Source organism: Sturnira hondurensis, unplaced genomic scaffold (assembly GCF_014824575.4).
Source record: "Sturnira hondurensis isolate 20B ecotype Veracruz unplaced genomic scaffold, ASM1482457v3 Scaffold0021143, whole genome shotgun sequence".
NCBI lineage: Eukaryota > Metazoa > Chordata > Mammalia > Chiroptera > Phyllostomidae > Sturnira > Sturnira hondurensis.
This window is the reverse complement of record NW_028093774.1, coordinates 25,082,219-25,102,536: the sequence shown is the minus strand read 5'-3', so window position 1 is coordinate 25,102,536 and position 20,318 is coordinate 25,082,219. Positions and strand designations below refer to the sequence as shown.

At 50.4% G+C, this 20,318-nt stretch overlaps 1 long non-coding RNA gene across 1 annotated transcript; it reads right to left on the bottom strand.

Moving 5' to 3' along the window:
- Positions 1-806: 806 nt before the first annotated feature.
- On the bottom strand, positions 807-5,149 carry LOC118976908 (uncharacterized). The gene is made up of 3 exons (XR_005064374.1): positions 5,030-5,149; positions 3,883-4,125; positions 807-2,901 (listed from the first exon to the last, which is right to left on the bottom strand). It is a non-coding gene; the product is annotated as an uncharacterized LOC118976908 (long non-coding RNA).
- Positions 5,150-20,318: the final 15,169 nt, after the last annotated feature.

Here is a 20,318-nt window from a genome sequence, read left to right as displayed (position 1 = left end):
ACCTGCATCCCACAGCCCACCTGCAGCCCAGGATGGCTGTGAATGTGGCCTAACACAAAACTGTAAATTTGCTTAAAACATAATGAGATTTATTTTGTGATTTGTGTCACAATGCATTTAATGTGTGGCCTAAGACAACTCTTCTTATTCTTCCAGTGTGGCCCAGAGATGCCAAAAGTTTGGATACTCTTGGGAGACAGACAGTCCTGCTTACCCTTTGGAGATCTTCCCCAGTGCCAGGAAGGTTAGGTCCCTGCCATAAACTCCTGCAGCACATCCTGTTTGGCCCATGACTCGTATAATCAATTTGTTGCTTTTTATCTCCATGAGGACATGGACTGTACTCTGTCCCTATTCCCCAGCACAGCACTGGCACCTACCAGTGGCTCTTCCATCATTTCCAGCTCCTCAGATTTAGCACAGTTCAGACTCAGTCTCTTTTAGGGAGGCTGAGCCATGCAATGCAGAAAATGCAGTGCAGAATTAGCTTAATTAAGCGTGTTACCCATAAACCTCTGTATGGCTGGAAATCCTTTCCCAGGCTCCCAGAGACCCAGGAGGCCAGATGAGAGGCAGAGATGCCATGTCCACTGCTTTTATGGCGAAAACACTCATTCCAAGTGTGGAAAGCCTTGCAGTCCAGCTCAAGCCATTGCCTAGCTGGCTTCCTGCAGGAAGTCTAGAGGGTAGAGGGGTCAGTAAGAGAGAAATATGTAAGCCACCCAGGACTTGGCCAGCTGAAAGCAAGCCTCAGCCCAGGAACCTCACACCATCCTCCACCCGCATAGCTCCTCTGCTCTGCTCCCAAACGCATGGACCAGTGGCAAGAACCCAAGTTTGTGTAAACAAGGTCACAGGAAAGCAAGTACCCTTATCTGCTATCAGTTCTTTCTCTTGCTCAGCCACTTGGCTGGACCCTCGGCCAGGAGGTGGGAGCTAGCCAGACTCCTCCCCTTTTCTTCTTTATCTTTTCTCCCTGGCCAATTTCTCCTCCCCCACAGCTTGAGCTCCCTGGGGTCCCTGCTCCGCCAGCTGGAGAAGGAAGGCAGTTGTCTCTTCACAGCCCAAAGTCAAGGCCATGTCTCTGATTGTCTGCACTGGGAGGCTCCCTCCTCCTTCCTTCCCCCCCTCCCAGTTCCCTCAGGATGGGATGGCAGATGTGTTTATCTTGTTGGAGGGGATGGGGAGGAGTGGTGGACAGCAGTCTGGAAATTAGCTGAAGGGTGTGGAGTGCCCATGGGGTAAAGCTCTGGCTTTGGCACACAAGACAAGAGAGTTGCCTTTGGGTCCTCGCAATGCTCAAGCATCCAAATGGAATCAGATGGACAAGAGTTCATTAGGTACAAGGTCTCTTCCTGCTCTAAAACTCTGTAAAATGAACTAGAAGGCTGTTGGGGAAGGTTGTTGGCAGGGGTGAGTCTGACTGTCTGCCTGTCTCTTCCTTGGACTTATAATTACACAAGCCTGGTACTGACCCAGAAAGAGGAGGTGGCTGGCTAATCCTCTCCAGACTGTCATATTATACCAGAGGCATTCCAGCCTGGAGAAAATCTGTGAGTCTGAGGTATCAGGTTCCATGAAATGAAAATATCTGAGCCACATCCCTAAGAAAATAGATGCTCTACTTCTCAGACCAACTGAACTGTGAGGGGAGAGGTGAGCTCCTCCCCCTTCACCAACCATGGGCCCTTGTCTTCCCCTCACAGTAATCTAGGGGGCCCTTGGAGAAGTCAAACAGCGACTGAACTCATGACCCAAACGCAAGACAGATGAGGGCACTGGTGGGGCGAAGCACCTGGGATTTACGATAGCACCATGAGACCTAAACCCTGGGCAGGTCAGGAACGTTTAGGGGTTAACACAATTGCTGGACGAAAATAAACCAAAGCCTTAAACACTCCAAGCAGTTGACAGGAGGTCTCAGAACTACAATATTGTGGCCCTTCATTTTATGGAGAAGAAAGTGAAGTGATAAGTGTATGACCCTACCTTGGCCCTGAAAACGATACCAGAGAAAGCAAGAGCTTTAGAAGCCATCCCTGTGGCTAGACTAGGGACAGGCCAACTACCACCCACCAGCCACATCCGGCCCAGTGCCTGTCTTTGTAAATAAAGTTTTATTGGAACATAACCAGACTTGGAAGATTTACACATTGTTTATGGCTGCTTTTGCATTACAACAGACTTGAGTGCTTGCAACAGAGAACATATAATATGGCCTGCAAAGCTGAAAATATTTAATATCTGCTCTTTACAGAAAAAAAAACCATTTCCTGACTCCTGGGATAGACCAAAACAATCTAAAAACACAGCATCTCATAGCAGAAGGTAAAGTCCCAACTCATCTGCTTCCATCAGAGCTATGGGTTCTCCGAGTGTGCCTGTCTCCTCATCCAAACATACCAGAGGGTGGAACACAGATCCCCCTTGGCTGAGACAGGAATGATCAAAGTGTATCTTAAACCCATGTATAATCCATTCTGCAACAAATACGTGTTGAAGAGCCTATCTTGGCCCTTAGGATACATCAGCAAACAAAACAGACCAAGAACTGTCCCTGTGGAGCTTATGCTCCAGGGACTGGTTTGTAATTCCACCTTGACGGCTGTCCTCAGCTGGATTCTGAGGCCGCTACCTCTCACGAGGAGTGCGGCTGCACCCCAGTATGGCCTAACGCAGAACTGACTCTAGGGACCTCTGTGTGGTAGGGTTGATTATGATTCGGTAGAGGAGGACTTTACTTCCCTCTCCGGGAGGAGACCGGGCTTGGCTATATGACTTGCCTTGGCTGATAAAAAGTGAGCAGAAGTAGCAGGCGTCCCTCCCAGACAGAGTTCTAATGGCCAGTGAGTGATCATCGTGTTAGTCTCTTTGGCTTCAGCTAGGAAAACCATCAGTGTGCTGTATCAAAAAGTCCCAACGTCCCTCCATCAGCCCAAGAGCAAAAATCACTGAGCAGACCAACAGCCAACACACAACAGATGTGGCACAAATGACAAATAACCTTTGTCATTGTGAGCCTCCAAGATTTTGTGGTAGCTGCCACAGCATGGCCACACACACCCTGACTTCGTTTCTGTACAATAGGTGTGTCCTAGTAATATGACTATGTTGTTTTTTTTTAATTTCCCCACTAACTCTTACTGGGAAAATAATTCTAGCAGATGACATTAAAGTGTCCTCAGACTGTATGGACCCTTCACCACATTCCCTTCGACACAGGCCTTCCCAGATTCTTTATTCTGCTTGGCTGTTGTACTCACAGCTCCCCAGACCTTTTGCAACTCTTAAAGGACAATGTCTCTTAGAGCTGGGTTGCCACGTCGCATTTCTTAATAGATGGAACATCTAATTCATATTTATATACCCTAAACATTCTAGCAGAGTCCACGGGTTATATGAAGCATATCTATGTCCTTGTGTGTCAATCTTATTAGTTCGAGGTCATATATATCAAATTCATCTGTGCCTTATAGTAGCCAGACATTACCTGCACACTGGTGCCCAGGGGACTTCCCTCTTCCTCATCCTACACTCGAAGTGCAGTGTTTCGTGTTGGCCCACTTCCCCCCATCTCTACATGAGAAGCCGTCTTCCCCTGTGGCCAGCATTCTTATTCCTTAGTACATGCCCCCATTTTCTTGTCAATGACATTTGTCATTTGGGCTTCTGCATACCTTTCTTCTGTTACTTTCCCGACCACTCCGGGGCAGGCTGCAAGTGTTGGCTTAGTGTCCAAAAGCTAGAATCCTCAAGTTGGAAAGACTGGTGTGCTTATGGGGAAATTTGGGGTGTTTATCCAGGCCAGGATTGGGGCTACCATCTGTGCCATTTGGCAAGAAGGAGGCTAGGCCTGAGTCAGTGTGGGAGACAGGCACTGACCTTTGCCTCACACGGCTGGTAGACCCGCAGAGCGCTGGCAGAGCAAGATGGAGAGCCATGGGTGGACCTGGTCAGTAGGACAGGTATGGAAAGCAGCAGGGTTTACTGAGACGTCAGCAAGGTCCAGGAGTTCTGTTCCACCTCTTAGACCAGAGCTTCTCCCCTCTGGGAGACACACAAAGATGGGTTCTACCTTCCCTGCCTTCCAGGGAACCCAGGCAAACCAGGTGTGGGGACATATCTCTGGCAAGGGGACAGGGGCAGAATTAAGGGATAAAGGGGCTGCTGGGAGAAGCACCCTTGCAGAGCTTTATCCCCTCCTGCCACCCTGCTACAAAGTGGCATATGACAGCATAGCCCAATATAAGGTCTCAGTCCCAGAAGCAGGGAGGGGAGAGATGAGAGGGTCAAGGTTAAAGCCCTCCTGAGAATATATGGGGTGGAGGCAGCCGAAATCCCTCAATCCTCACCCAGTTCATGAGCTAATAGATGAGAAAGCCCTTTGGAAACTACAAACCACCACACAAACAGAGAGGATTGTCATGGATGATTATTCTTCACTCCCTGTCAACCCCAGAACTCGATTTCTCCTCAGGGACGCAGGGCCTGGCCACATCCCCAGTAAACCCTGGGGTCCGTCTGTGGCATTTCGAATGCCTCGTCTCCTCCATGCCCCTCCTGGCCAGGGTGCTCATCCTTTGGTTCTACCCACCTGAGTCCCCATCTCTTTCAAAGCCACAACTCCTTCCTGCTTCCTCCGCACCCCCTCCCTTCTAGCAGAGGCCTGCCTGGTCTGATCCAAGTGGGAGGCTTCCGAGATGGTTTTTCCTTGTCCCAGCACCTCCCTCTCTACCCTGTCTTTTCTCCCCAGGCCACTGTGCTCTCTGGCTGTTGGCAGTTCTGAGCCCCACTGCCCTGCCCCACTGGAGCCCCTTTCCTTAAATAGCACCCCAAACTCCGGGCCTTTAACAGCTTCTTCCAAACCTGCCAGTCCTGGGACATATCCCCTCTGCTTGGCTCTGAGTAGCAGCCCCCTAAAATGACAATAAAGCCTCAAGAGATGCTTAATAAGCAGCCAGGGCTGTGACTCATGGATACCAGTGGAATGTGGTCCTTGCACCTTCCAGGGAGCTAAAGAAACATGTACCTGGACAAAGCTATGGTTCAAGGATGACGAGGCTTTGAGGGGGGCTTGGTGTTCTGCGTGCTCCTGGAGCTCTGGGGAGCTGGGAAGTGGGGCCCAGATCTTCACGGAGGACGCGTTTCATCTGGGCAGGGAGGGGAGGGGAGGCCCCGCTGCCCTGACACATTCCAGAGAGATGAAACTCTACCCTGTTTGTGGAAGATCTTCAGGGCCTGCACTCTCAATGCAGCCCAACACCCCGATGGGCCAGTTCCCACTGACCCCTCTCAGACTCGGCTCCTCAGCGCGGCCTGAGCTCCCTGTTTGTCCCCAGGAGATGGAGAACAGCTGGTCACCAGCCTCAGTGCAATGACCCTCAGTGGCCCAGATTAGACAGGCAGTTGGGGCACTGATGTCGTTGAAAGCCAAGAAAACCAGCCCAGAGGGGCCTTTTGGAAAAGGACTGAGCAAACAGCCCTGGCCAGTCATCCGATACCAGCCTCTGGTTTCTGTGAGTGACAGACACTTAATGAACCACCGCAGCAGCACAGGGGGCGGGGTGGGGTGGTGTTGGGGATTCTGCTGTAGATGAGAACCTGAGTGCTCCAGGTTAGCGAGGATGGTTAGCAATGAAAACATGACCAGGTCATGTGGGGAGGTGGCCCCAAGCCCCAGAACTGGGGAGTTAAAGCTTCCAGACAGAGGAAGCTGCAAAATGAATATGGTTCTGTCATGGCTGGTGGCCACAGACCCGCCCAATGTGACCGATGGCCCAGCAGATGTAGGCAGAGGAGTAGCGAGGGTGGCGCTAGGAAGGTTGTACCACAGAGGGAGATACAGGCCTGGCCTTGGCGGCTGCTCATCACCTCAGGCCCAGGCTTCCTGAAACACAGAAAGAGCCAGGTAGAAATGGATGTCGCCTTCCTGTCCTTTGTTCTAGCCCCGTACTCCAGCCTGCCACAGCCACCATAACCACCAACGTTTATTGAGCACTTAACCACTCGCCCCTCATCATGCGGACCCTCCCCCACCTCACCTGATGCCAACACACAGCAATCCTGTAAAAGGGGTGGGGAGTGCAGCCCCCACCACACAGCAGAGCACGCCTCAGGAGGTTTGGTGATTTTCCCAGAGTCACACCACAGGAAGTGTCCCAGAAGCCCTCACGCAGCCCCCTGCTCCAGGATCCCTGACTTAATCCAGGGGACCCAAGCAGCAGAGGCAGACACAGCCCTGCTGCGGGGGCTGGAGGAAGACCAGCTAGGGCAGCAGAAGGCAGACGGGGCCCAGGCCCCTCCTCCGTGCTCCACCTTTGCTACAATAGGACGGGGAGGAACTCAGGCCTTTCCCGAAGCCCCTGAGTGGGTCTCTCCCACCAGTCTGAACAAAGCACCCACCCTGCTGCTCAGTCAGGCGCCACACTCCGCGCTCTATGATTCCGCGTACCTTGGTCCCTAAGGCTTTTATTTGTTGTGTTGTCATTTAACTTGTCAGGCCTGTTGGTCTTACTTCTGAGGAAAAGGGCTGAATTGTACTCACAGCTACAACCCCATAACACCCACAGGCATACAGCAGTCCCAGCAATTACTTGCTCAGGGAAAGTTAGGAGCTGCCCTTGCTCCCCCCACCCCCAACCCCCAACACTGTGTCCACACCCCCTTCTCTCATGGTTTGTTTCTCTGCCTCTGCACAAAGAGCCCTGGACTCTGGTCCAGCCCAGGGGGACTCTCTCTTGCCTAGCACAGTGCCTGGCATACAACTGCTATGGGTTTGCTTTCACTTAACACGTGTTCCATTTCTTCCACCATTTACGTCTCATATGCTTTACACATATTTCTTTGATTTTGAAACCATTACTCTGTAAGAGTTCATAAAGTGGATATTCTCCCCTTTTCCAGGTGGAAAAAGCTGAGGCCCAGAGAAGTTAACCAAGCACACCCAGCTTGTAAGAGGCAGAGGCAAGATTCAAACCAGGCTTAGCTGGTGCCCAAAGCCAGGCTCCCTCTTGCAGGCCCACTGCCTCCCCAGCTTTGAGGCAATAGCCTCTCTTGTCTAACCCTTCAGCACCTGTGGGCTGCTGAAGCGCATCACCCCAGTGAGGAGCCGTTTCTTCTGGGCCCCAGGGAGAGGTCATGGCTGCTCAGGCCTGGAGCTTTCCATCACCCGAAATGGGAGGATGGGAAGCGGGTGTTTTTCTTCCTTGCAGCCTCAGTGCCTGATTCCTACAGTGTATCCGCCCTGGTGAATGACCGGAAGAAGTGCCTTCCGCCTGACAGGGGGAGGAGCTGGCTTCTTCCCGTCCTTCAGAGAGGAGGACTTTGCTGCAAAGCAACAACTGCATTGGCCTTGCTGGGAGCACAAGAGGGCTTGGGTGCAGGGTCTGGATTCTGACACCCTGCCTCTTGAAGGCCTGGCCAGGTTTGGAACCCACCAGCTGAAAAGTTTAAGGAGCTCCAAGCTTTCTGACTCTTGGCCTGGGAGCTGCCAGGAAAATGAAACTGGGGGCCAGGACATTTCCTGGATGGGGCTGGGGGAGCCATCAGTGAAGAGATGTTGAGCATGTTGTGGGTCCAGGGGACTCACAGATGGGCTCCAGCTCGGCCACCTACCAGCTGTGTGAACTTCGGCAAGGTATTTAATTGTGCTGAGGCTCTTTCCCCACCTGAAAACAGGAGAAAAACAATATTTACCTCTTTGGGTGGCTGGAACATTAATCAGAAAATATAAGCAAGTGACTTGGAATGATGCTTGGCACATAATGAGCGAACGGTCAAAAGCGAGAGAGAGTGCCCTGGCCGGATGGCCTAGTTGGAACATCATCCTGCCCCTGTCTTTGACTGGGGAGTGGGGGGGAAGTCCTGGAGAAAACCAATGTTTCTCTCTCTCACTCCTCCACACCCTTTCCTCTCTCTCTAAAATCACCAAACATATCCTCGGGTGAAGATTAAAAAACAAAAAAGCAATGAGAGCTACAGCAGATGCTACCATCAGGGTCAACTTCCTTTTCTGTAAGTTGCTCCCAATTTACCGATGAGAAAACTGACACACACAGTCGGAGTGGAGCCAGTCTTGAGCCTGGAGAGCCTGGCTTCAAATCCCTTGTCCCTCATCACAGGGTGCCCCCTTTCCATGCAGACATCACAGCGTAAAGTCACAGGGCCAGCGAGGGGCAAAGCCAGGACCCCACCCTGATCCTGGAGAGTCAGATTTAAGAAGTAATGAGTTGGGGATATTTATTACATTTGCTTTTAATATAGTGTATTTAATTATGCATTTTGCATAATTTGCTGTTTCATAATGGCTGTGTGTAATAATTGACTCAATAACACGCATGACCAATCCTCAGGTTCATTGTAAAATTGAAGGAGATAACATCAGCATCACCCACTGGAACTGGAACCAGCCGTGAGACCCTGGGGACGTTCTTACCCACCGTGGGCTTCAGATTCTCCCCATCTGTAAAACAAGGCTGTTGTGAGGATTACAGGAGAAAATGTATTTAAAGAGTCTAGCCAGACCAGGACCAAGGTGAAGCAAGCAAGGAGCCTATAGAGCAAAAACCCAACCAGGGACCCTCTCCCAGGGTGCCAAGCTGTGCATGGTTGGCACTTTGGCACCTCCTTAAATGTTGTATGTTAGGCGCTGTCAGGATGGGTGAGGGAGTACAAAATGGCGGCTGAACTACAACCCGGAAAAGATGTCTGATGTCAAACCAAGGAGCCCAAATGGCAGGCTTTGCCAAACGGATATCCGCATAGCAACCTGAGCCCAAGGAGAACCACCAATGACATATTGCCGCTTTGTTCAAAGAGGGCCAATCCCCAGCTGCCACGGAGAGAGCCAACCAAAATAAAACCCCGCCATATTTCCTGCTTGGGTGCGACTTCACCAGCCCCACTTTGCCGACCAGAGAACCTCGCCCAGGTGCGCAAACCCCAGTAAAGCTCTATACTGCCTAACTTTGTGGCTGATTGGCATTTCTCCCTTGGCAGAGCCTAAGAAAACCTTTCATTTGGTGCCAAAACCCAGGAGGAGTTATTGTCTGCTGAAGACCGCTCCTCTCCATGCTCTCCGAGGCCTCTGGGCCACCCTACCAGTCCGGACTAAGAACCAGGGTAAGTGCCACTGCCCTTAAGTTTCTGGTCCCCGAACACTGATTCCAGGCCCCCGTCTGCTGGAGAGACTGCTCTCCACCAAATTGCAGTGCTGTGTCGGGGTGACCCTTCTGGGAGAGGCTGCTCTCCCTCCACTGAGAGGCCCTAGACACCAGAGGAGCCGTCCCTGGGCCTAGACCCCCATTTTTACCCAACCGGGTCAGCAGACTAGGTTGAGGGACACCGATTCCCATCTGCTGCTCCTCGTGGGACCAGGAATGGAGGGGCAAGAGTCCAAACCAGACCCTAAGTCACCTCTAGGGTGCCTCCTGAAAAATTTGCCAACAATTGATCCTGGCCTCAAGCAAAAACAGCTGATTTTTCTATCCACTATGGCCTTGCCGTTATATCAGCTCGATAATCGTGAATCCTGGCCTCCTGAAGGCATTTTCGATTTCGTTACCCTTACTGACCTAGATAATTTTTGCAGACGGACTGGCAAATGGTCTGAGGTCCCCTACATTCAGAGCTTTTGGGCCTTGTGCTCCCGCCTGGCTCCCTGGCAAGCTCCCCTTGCCCGAGGGAACCCTAAACCTGTCCGGTCTCCTAAGCCTACTGCCCCAGAACCTCCTTCTTCCTCCTTTGATTCTCCTTAAGACCTTGCTTCCCCTCCTTATCAACTCCCACCAACAGCTACTTCAGCCCTGGCCCTCCCCTCTCAACCGGATTCTCCCCCTCCCTCTGAAAACCTTTCTTCCCCAGTCAGCTCACACACCCGCTCCCGCCTGAATCTAAAGCCCCTAGACTCCCATATTTGCCCCGTCCAGGAAGTGGCAGGAACATAAGGTATTGTTCGGGTCCATGTTCCTTTTTCACTAACTGACCTCTCTTTAATTGAAAAACGCCTAAGCTCGTTCTCCACTAACCCTACCAATTTTATCAGGGAATTCCAGTACGTAGTCCAGGCTTATGACCACACATGGCATGACCTGTACATCATTTTAACTTCCACCATGACCCCGGACAAGCGCGACCACATCCGGACCACAGCTAGAGCTCATGCAGACCAAACCCACGCCACCAATCCCCTCATGCCAGTAGGGGCTGAAGCCGTGCCAGAGGTGGAACCAGACTGGGACTACCAGGTAGGACAGGCAGGTTGGAGGTGCCCCGTTCAAATGGTCGAGTGCCTGATAGTAGTTATGCACCAATCTGCCCAGAAAGCAGTCAATTACGATAAGCTCAGGGAAGTCACCCAAGGCCCCGGAGAAAATCCAGCAGTTTCTCAACAGACTAACCGACGCAATGGTGTTCCATACCTGCCTTGACCCGGCTTCTAACGCTGGGGCCACTGTCTTAGCTACTCACTTTATCTCCCAGTCAAGCCCAGATATTAGAAGAAAACTAAAAAGAGCCGAGGATGACCCCCAAACTCCCATCCAAGATCTGGTAAATATGGCATTTACGGTTTTCAATAACCGGGAAACAGAGGCTGAGGCTGCCCCCCAGGCTCGCCTACAGCAAAAGGTGGCCCTTCAGCCGGTGACAAACACCAGCATGGGAGCAAAGCCTAAGTCCGGGCCAAAGAACACCCCACTGGGGGCCAGTTTCAAGTGTGGCAAAGAAGGGCACTGGGCCCACCAGTGTCCTAAACCTCGGCCACCAACGAAGCCTTGCCCCAATTGCCGACAGTTTGGCCACTGGAGGGCTGCCTGTCCCCTTAGAGGCTCGTTCCCGGGCACCTCCACGCGGGGGACCAGCCGATCAAGGTGTGAACTCTTACCTGGCTGCACCGGAACTTCTTGGACTCCTGGGTGATTAAAGTGGCCCGGACTCAAAGACCCCCATCACCCTCGCCGAGCCCAGGGTAACGCTGCAGGTAGCGGGTAAGTCCATCTCTTTCCTAGTAGACACGGGAGCTACCTACTCCGTTGCACCATCTTTTTCAGGACCTCTTACTCCTTCCCAGATCTCGGTCAGAGGGGTCGACGGGACCCCATCTCACCCGTGGCGAACCCCCCCTGCTTAGCTGCCGCCTGGATGGCTTTCCCCTTTCCCACTGATTCCTTCTCATACCCTCCTGCCCTATTCGCTTCTAGGACGAGATGTTCTCTGTGAACATGCTGACAGAGCTCTAACTTCAGTGTGTGTGGGGGGATGTCCGAGACAGGCCCAAACCTACTCGCCCCTCCCTGACCAACCAGAAATGCCGACCTCTAGCCCCTCCCCTCCACGCCCCCCTGACAGCAGGAAGTAGCCGCATCAAACCCAGCGCCCCTTATCCTATCAGAGGTCGGAGCGTCAGGGTGGGCGGGGCAGTACAAAATGGCGGCTGAACTACAACCCAGAAAAGACGCCTGATGTCAAACCAGGGAGCCCAAACAGTGGGCTTTGCCAAAACGGATATCCGCATAGCAACCTGAGCCCAAAGAGAACCACCAATGACATATTGCCGCTTTGTTCAAAGGGGGCCAATCCCCAGCTCCCAGGAAGAGAGCCAACCAAAATAAAGCCCCGCCATATTCCCTGCTTGGGCATGACTAACCCCAGCTCCACTCTGTGGACCGGAGAACCTCACCCAGGCGCACAAACCCCAATAAAGCTCTATACTGCCTAACTTTGTGGCTGATAGGTTTTCCTAGGCTCCGCCGAGGAAGAAATGCCATTCAGTTGGTACCTTACTTGCCTCACCCTAGTCCCAAGCCCTGCTCCTGGGATGTAGTAGGTACTTGCTGTTATTACTGTAAGAGCTTCAAGGAGGGTACAACTTAACAGAGTCAACAAGAAAAGTCATCTACCAATACACAAGAAAAACAATGCCTCAGGACATGGTCCTGGGGCATGAGCCTAGCAGACAATGCGGGTTCTATTTCAGCAAACCCCGCCACAGCCTGCCCATGAGGCTGTGCCATCTCCAGGAGACCCAGGGTTGTCTGGAAACAGTTGCAAGCAAGATTTCTTTACATTGTCCTAATCGGTGTGGCTCAGTTGGTTGGGCCTCATCCCTCAAAGAGAAAGGTGGGTTCAATTCCCAGGAAGGGCACATACAAGAGGCAATCAATAGATGTTTCTCTCACATCAATGTTTCTCTCCCTCTCTTTCTCGCTCCCCCTTCCCTTCTCTCTAAAAATAAAGTCTTTTAAGAAATACGTTTTCTTTGCATCAAATTGAAAGATAAAAAAACACCAGTCTTCAAAGTATACTTTCTGCTATATAGTAGGTAGCTATATATTATAGTATTTGCCCACAAAATCTTTTCCAATAAAACTGATGCGGCGTGGGGGGTGGGAAGACGGGCCTGTTGACCTGCGACTTCTCAAGTTCCCTGACACCCCACTGTGCACCAACCACCCTGAAGGTGGCCATGGGGCGGGAAAGGGCGCTGAACCACTGGCCATATTCTGTCGGGGGGGAACGTGAACGCCAGGTGGAACGGGGGCGGTGACAAGTTTCCCCTCGCTGAAGAGCGTAGGGAAGGGGAATTGGAGTGGGTGTTAGGGTTCTGACTAATCCGGAGAAACAACCAATAGGATACAGAGAGATACAAAGAAAGACCGACTGTAAGGGACTGGCTCCCGCAGCTACGGAGGCCGAGAAGCCCCACAATTGGTCATTGCAAACATGAGGCTCACGAACGCCAGTGGGTTAGTTCAGTCCAAACCTGAAGGCCTGAGAGGCGGCGAAGCTCCAGTCCCCATCCAGGTCTAAAGGTCCAGAACCTGGGGTGGGGGAAATGGGGGGGGCCAGCCAATGGTTAATTCCATCCTGAGTCTGAAGACCTGAGAGCCAGGAGCACCCATGTCCAAGGGCAGGAGAAGATGGATATTTCAGCTCAAAAAAGAGCAAACTCATCTTCTCCTCCTGTTCATTTTATCCAGGCCCCCGGTGAATCTGGGTGATGCCCACCTGCCTTGGTGAGGGCCATCTTCCTTACTCAGTCTGCCGATTCAAATGCTAATCTCTTCCAGAAACAGCCTCACAGACACACCCAGAAGTAAACGTTTCCATTAGTGTTTTACCAGCTCTCTGGGCAGCCCTTAGCCCAGTCAAATCGACACATAAAGTTAACTATCACAGGGTTGATGCCTTAAAAAAAAAAGTGGTTGGAAAAATTCCTCGAGTGTATGACATTTTGTAGGAAGACAACTTGCAAATCTCTAAATCATTTCAATGTAATATTTGAGCAAATTCCAGATTTTAAAAAAGAGAGAATTGGGTTTGGGACTGAAAGACTTGTTTTCCCCCTTTACTGCCTCTGTAACCTTGGGCGAGTCACTTGACTTCTAGAAGCCCCACTTCTTCATCTATAAAATGAGCGCTGTGGTAGGAGCAGAAGCATGAGAGCCCTTCAAGGTAAAGGGTTTCTATACCAATGTTCACAATGGCTATGGGATGGGTGAGCAGCCCGAGAGCCCCAGTCGATGGCACCAGTCAGAAAGAAGGTCCCTTTGGCTTCCAAGATGCACAGTGAGCACCGCAGGGGAGGGCCCCTCACTCACACAAATCAGCCCTGACCCAGGACTGAACTGCATGCTCAGTTCACACCCAGCTGGCCCCGTATAGAGACACTGAAAGAATGTTTCTGCCGCCTGGGTTGGAAGAAGGAACTTGCACTGCGATCGCTGCAGACATGATGTCTTTTTTTCTTTTTTAAGATTTATTTATTTTGCCCTGGCTGGTGTGGCTCCGTGGATTGAGTGACCGCCTGAGAACAAAAGTGTAGCTGGTTTAATTCCCAGTCCGGTACCGGTCCGCATTGCGGGCCAGTTCCCCAGCGCGGGCCGCACGAAAGGCAATCATGCCTCGATATTTCTCTCCCTTTCTTCCTCCCTTCTCCTCTCTCCAAAAATAAATAAAATCATCGATGTTTATCTCCTGTTCTCTCTCCTTCCCTTCCTCTTTCTCTAAAAATATTTTTAGAGGGGAAGAGAGGGAGAAAGAAAGAAAAACCTGCGATGTGCAAGAGAAACATCGATTCGCCGAGTCTCGCGCGCCCCCAGCTGGGGTCCTGAACCAGGATCCAGGAGAATAGAATCGGTGGACTTTCGGTTTGCGGTACGACATCCAAACTGCTGAGCCACACCAGTCAGGGCACACGTAGACGTGATGTCTTAATATCAAAGGTGTTCTCCACCTTTCAGCAAGCCCACACCTTTGGGGAACAATAATGGGCCAGAGACTTGTAGCTTTACTTCAGGCAGAAATCTAGCGCATGCATGTGGGAGGACCTCCCCGCTCCGAAGGGTTGACGGGGTGTCTTTCTTGTCTCTGCCAAACTCTGTAGTCCCAGACCCGATAAACCTGACGGTGCTGAAAGAACACAACGGGGTTCTACATGGCAGTGCAGGTAACTCAGGAATAGTAGAACAGTGAAGGAGAAACAGTCAGGGACCCACAGAAGACATTTAACGAGCTGGGCAATGGGGTTAGGTGGGTACCCACAGGTGTGACCCCAGGCAGCCCAAGAAACAGATCACGACTAGACACCTGTCCCCAACCCCCACCCCACCCCGATAAGAACTATTGCTATGCCACCCAAGGAAAACAGCAGTGTCGCGTGTACACTGTTTTCAAGCTCTTTGAATTGGCTTTTTGTAAGTATATTTCCTCTGTGTTTCATGTAGGGAAGTAAATTAATATCTCTTGGTGATGCTACCTACATTTGAAGCAGCTGCTGAATTTCCTTAAACTCAAAAGTAAACTTCATCCCTGGCTGATGTAGCTCAGTGGATTGAGCTCAGGCCTGCGAACCACACGATCGCGGTTCGATTCCCAGTAAGGGCACATGCCTGGGTTGCAGGCCAGTTCCCAGCAGGGGACTCACAAGAAGCAACCATACATTGATATTTCTCTCCTTCTCTCCTTCCCTTCCTCTCTAAAGATAAATAAATAAAATCTTTAAAAAAAAAGTAAACTTCACAGGTTGATCGACCATGAGAAGCAGTAACATCCTATGTGATTTACTCACCTATTTTTCTATAAAAATACTTCTTTAAGGAAAAAAATGCCTACCAGCTAAGCCAGCACAGGCCTTTAAAACAGGAAACCACTAGCCCTGACTAGTGTGGCTCAGTTGGGCATTATCCTGCAAAGGTTGCCAGTTCAATTCCTATTCCAGGCACATGCCTGGGTTGTGAGCCATTCCCAACTGAGGCACATGCAAGAGGCAACTGACTGATGTTTCTCTCCTCTCTTTCTCCCACCCCTTTTCTCTCTCTAACAATAATTTTTTTTAAAAAGTCAACCACTACATACAAATTATGTGTTCTTGATTCACCATGTCCCCATCCAACCCTTCATGCTCTTAAGAGAAAAATAATGAATGACACGCTCAGTTGTTCTTTTACTCTGGGATGGGTAATTGTGCTTCATTCAAGTCTTCCCCACAGTTCTCCGCCTCCACTGAGGTGTCCCAGACCCTTCCGTCTGCTCCAGGGCTCCAAACTAGAAGCACGAAACATCCCTCCAAGTCGGCCCCTCTCTCAGACAGTTACCCCTTGGTTTTCCAACTAGCTTCTCAAAGGAGCAAATCTGTTATCTCTGGAAATTATTTTTTTTAAACTAATAAACTGTGACATGCTTTCAAAAACAGTTACCCAATTTTCTTTACAATTCCCGGTGGGGCCAGCATTAGGCAAACTACTGAAATAGACCCAGTTTCTCCCTTCTGTAACCTCACCCCTTCTTTCTGTATGCCCCCCACCATACAAGTTAGGGTTCTTAGCTCCAAATAACAGACAAAAAGTCTGGCTGATTTAGCCGTGGCCAGGTAAGTCAGTGGGTTAGAGCATTGATCCCATACATCAAAGTTGCAGGTTCCATACCTGGTCAAGGTACAAACAAGAATCAACAAATGAGTGCATAAATAAGTGGGATCAATGAATCAATGTTTCTGTCTCCCTTACTTTCTCTCTAAATCAATCAATCAATAAAAAATTATTTTTTAAGCCCTGGCTGGTGTAGCTCAGTGGATTGAGTGCGGGCCTGTGAACCACATGATCGTGGTTCGATTCCCAGCCAGGGCACATGCCTGGGTTGCAGGCCAGTTCCCAGCAGGGGACTCAAGAGGGGCAACCATACATTGATATTTCTCTCCTTCTCTCCTTCCCTTTCCCTCTAAAGATAAATAAATAAAATCTTTTAAAAATTATTTTTTAAAAACAGACTTGTTTCTTAAAAAAAGTCTGATTCAAGCAAAACAAATTCATTTGAAAGAATATCTCACACTTCACAGAATCTCCAGGAGGACTAGACAACCCAGCTAAGCTCAGACCAAAGTGCCAGCCCACCAAACAGGGAGCCAAACTAAGCCACTAAGTTTGGGGGAGGTCTGTGATGTAGCAAAAGCTCATTGCTATGGAACATGGTGCTTGGCCTATATGGACAAAGGGGGACTCCAGATGCAGCTGGTGCCCCACCCATCTCCCCTCACCCCACTGCTTCAGTGCATGCCTCTCCAGTCGCCAATTGCCGGCACCTGTGTCTCTGCCTGGGGGCTCTCTCTGGCCACCAACGCCCACTTGCTCACCCTCACAGCAGCACAGAAGTACAAAGTGGCCCTCCAACCACGACTGAGGGTTTGGTTCGAGAATACCCTAGCTCCCTCGCCCCTTGGGTGTGCTATCTCTGAGCCATGTGTCCTTTACTGGCTCCAGACGGTCCCAGCAGAATCAAGGTCCAGCTGCCCCTGGGGGTATCAAACCCTTTATGGCTGCCTCCCTTTCTCTGACCCATTTCCCCTACTCTCCTATCAGTGCTTCCTGGGATCACCTCTCAAATAAACTACTTGCACTCAAATCCTCAACTCCAGGTTTGAGTCTAAGTAGCTAAGACCTGTGGGCACTGAGATGGGGGTTTCACACAGAATCAGAGCTGCCGTCAGCCCCACTCCAGTCAGGACTCAACTGCATGGACACTGCCCACAATCCCACCCAACCTCCCCAAGTGCAGACACCTGAGGACAGTGTCTGCTCACTGGGCTTCAGTGGCTTGAAGAACTACTTCTCCATCTCTGAATTTGTCAACAATTGTTGCTTGTTCCTTAGTACCAAAGTACCAAGTGCCTCATCCCATGGTCTGGATTGTGACGGTGGGTGGAGGAGGAGACTTAGAGAACAGGAATAGCCAGACTTGGAAGAGAAAGGTGTTGAGCCAGCTGGCCGGTCCCTGACAGTTCCTCTTACCTGCCCAGATCTGGCAAAAGGCCCGACCTGAGCCCCCAGCAGAATGTGGTACTCAGAGGGTCAAGTTCAGCAAACACAGCCTTGGGCCATGAGGGCTCAGGGGATGTCTGCCCAACACACATATTCAAAGATATTTACTGAGTGTTAGGTGCCCAGCACTGCTCTGGATTTTGGGATATAGTGCACGCTGGCATGCACGCACACACATGCATATGCACACACATGCACACACACTACATGTTTCTATCTATCACCCCAGGCCAGGGGTATCAGACTTAAAGCCTCATAGCACTTAGGAAGCAGAGTGGGAATGGGTCTGGGGTCAGACAGAACTGTATTCAAATTCTGTCTCCACCCTGAGGTAGCTGTGTGACCTGGGGCATACTGGTTAACCTCTCTGTGTCTCTTTCCTCCTGTAAGGCAGGGCAAATAACAGTAGCCACCTTACAGTGTTATTGGAGAGATTACCTGAGGTAACACCTGACACATATAAGCCTTTAATAAACCTCAGCTACTAGGACTGTTAAGGCAGTGACTTTCTGTTATACAACCCACCGTGTTTCCCACAAACACCCCTTGCACAAGGCCCCACAGAAATGTACATGAATGAGGCTGGTGGGCTAAGTTCCTTCAACATAGCTACCCTTTATTTGCATTTTCTTCACTTCTATGAAGAAATAGGTTTTTCCTGATTGCTTTAAAACACACATACATACACATAGCCCTCTTGGCCTTTTATTTTTCTCATTCATGATAGAGCTATGAGAACAGAGAAATGTGTCTCTGTTATTGTTTCAGTGGTCCTGGGGACTTGTAGGGAGTGGTGGGGACTGGGGCAGGTTGGAGCACGCAACCATGTCTTAACAGTAACTGACATGACTTCAACCAACCCCACGACTGATGCCTCGATGGATGCTGGGGGGGGAGGGGGATATGAGTCTTATGTGGCCAGATATCCCAATGTTTCAAGAGATAGCAGAAAAAATGGATTATTATAATAAGCTTCTTGATGTGTTACGTGTTGGCTCAAAATATTTACAAATAGCAGGTAGAGCACAGTGTATTGTAATGGGTTCCTGGGCAGTAAACTTGTGACCTCCACCATCTTGGCTCACCTCTAGGCCTCTGCAGTCTGAGCTGTTGGTGACACGGGGCTGCCACACTACATAGCTCCAGTGGGTGCCATTCACACTCAGTTTGTACCCCCCAGAGTCAGGCTAGTGGTGCTTTAAGCAAGCCCCTCTCCAGACAGACGCTGGCCCTCCACCCTCTCCCTCCTCTGTCTTGTTGGCGCTAACTATACTACCCAATTAGCCGAGTACCACAAGCTACTATCCTCTAATTATCTCCAGCTAGAGTTTTATTGTATCAGCATACAAAGCTACCAAAGTACAAAATCCAGTCTCTGGTTTCCTTCGTGTATGTCTTGTCTCCCCAGCGAACATGTCGACTTCATGAACAGGGATCCCAGTTTATGTCTTTGGGAACCAGACAGCGGTGCTTACACTCTGTTAATACCCTGTGCACCCCCATACGCTGACAGATCCGTCGCAGAGGTAATGCTGAACGTGTCGCTGCCGTGGGTGGCGACCCTCCAGATACAGAAGGAACACCAAGAAAGAGGACTATGGAGGAGTCAGTCCTGAAGGCACCTGACATCAAACACATTAGCCATCTCTGCCCCTTCCACACAAATACATGCCCACCGTCCTGCTGTCTGGTAGCGGGGGCTGTTGTAACGTGGCTTGTTTTTAATTTTCTCACCAGTAAAGTGGAATCCTCTCAGCAAACTGGCCACCTTCTAGAGGGGCCAGAGGGAACAAAGGCTGTATAAACCATCTGCATTTATAAAGTATATTTAAAACCAGAGAATATTAGGGACACTGAGACTGAGGGCACTGTCAGGCGACAGAACCATACCAGGGGGAAAAGTCCTGAATTGTTCGCGTATACCTGGGTTGAATGACCGATCGTTAACCAATTGACTATTTCATTCCATCATCTGTTTCCTTGGGCTCTAGCTGTAACCCTTGCACATTGTTACGCAGTGTAAAATAACTCATTTGCAGTTGCATTTACTCTTCACTTCCCAGGGCTGCTTAATTTTTTCCTTCTGTTTCACTAGGCCCAGAACCCCCAATAAAAGAGAGTGGAGCAAACAGCCGGAGCACAGACGAGTAACTGCAAACACAGGGTGCTTGAATCACAAGGCAGTCCCGCTGGGAAGAGCCTTGAAGAGAATAACAGTCAGATCTCTCCTTTCACAGATGAAGCAAGACTCACCCAAGGACACACAGACAGCGACAGAGACTACGCAAACCTGAGTCCCCCGCTCACTCCGCTCTCACTAACCTGTGGACATGGGGGCTCCTTCAAACACCTGCCACCAGGCCCGTGCAGTCCTAATCCCATAGGATGCTGGGCTCAAAAAATGGAAAGCTACAAAGCTATGCAGATAGCAAAATTGTGTCCATTCAGTGTTTGCTGAGTGTCTGCTAAGTGCCAGGAGAGGAAGCACTAGAGATCCAACTGCAAACAAGGGCCCAGGCCCCAGCTTTTTCAGATACGCCTTTGAGTTTGGTGAGATGATGACCCATGAGTAAAGAAATTAATGGACGTGACACTTTCAGAGAATGGTAAGTATTAAAATCCTAAACCAAGATGGTGCAACAGAGTGAGGAGGAGAGAACTGCTCTGGAGGGGGTGTCAGGGAATCTCTCTGCAATGTCCCTGACTGGGGGGAAGAGGGAATGGAGGTGGTCTGACCATTAGTTACCTCTGACAGGAAATTCACTACCTCTGATGGCCCTCTCAGCTTGCTAAAACGTTCACTCCTGGACCCAGCTGAAATTTGCTTCCACGGTACTTCCAGCTTCAGTAACTCATCCTCTGAGTGCGCATTGCAGAAACCAATCAGCTAACAGACGTTAAGGAGGCTCTGAAATGCAAAGCACAGTCCTAAAATAAGACAGTTGTTTCAGTGTTTTAATTTAAAATGGTGTTTTGGGGAAAATACAACACACCAAGGAGATGACG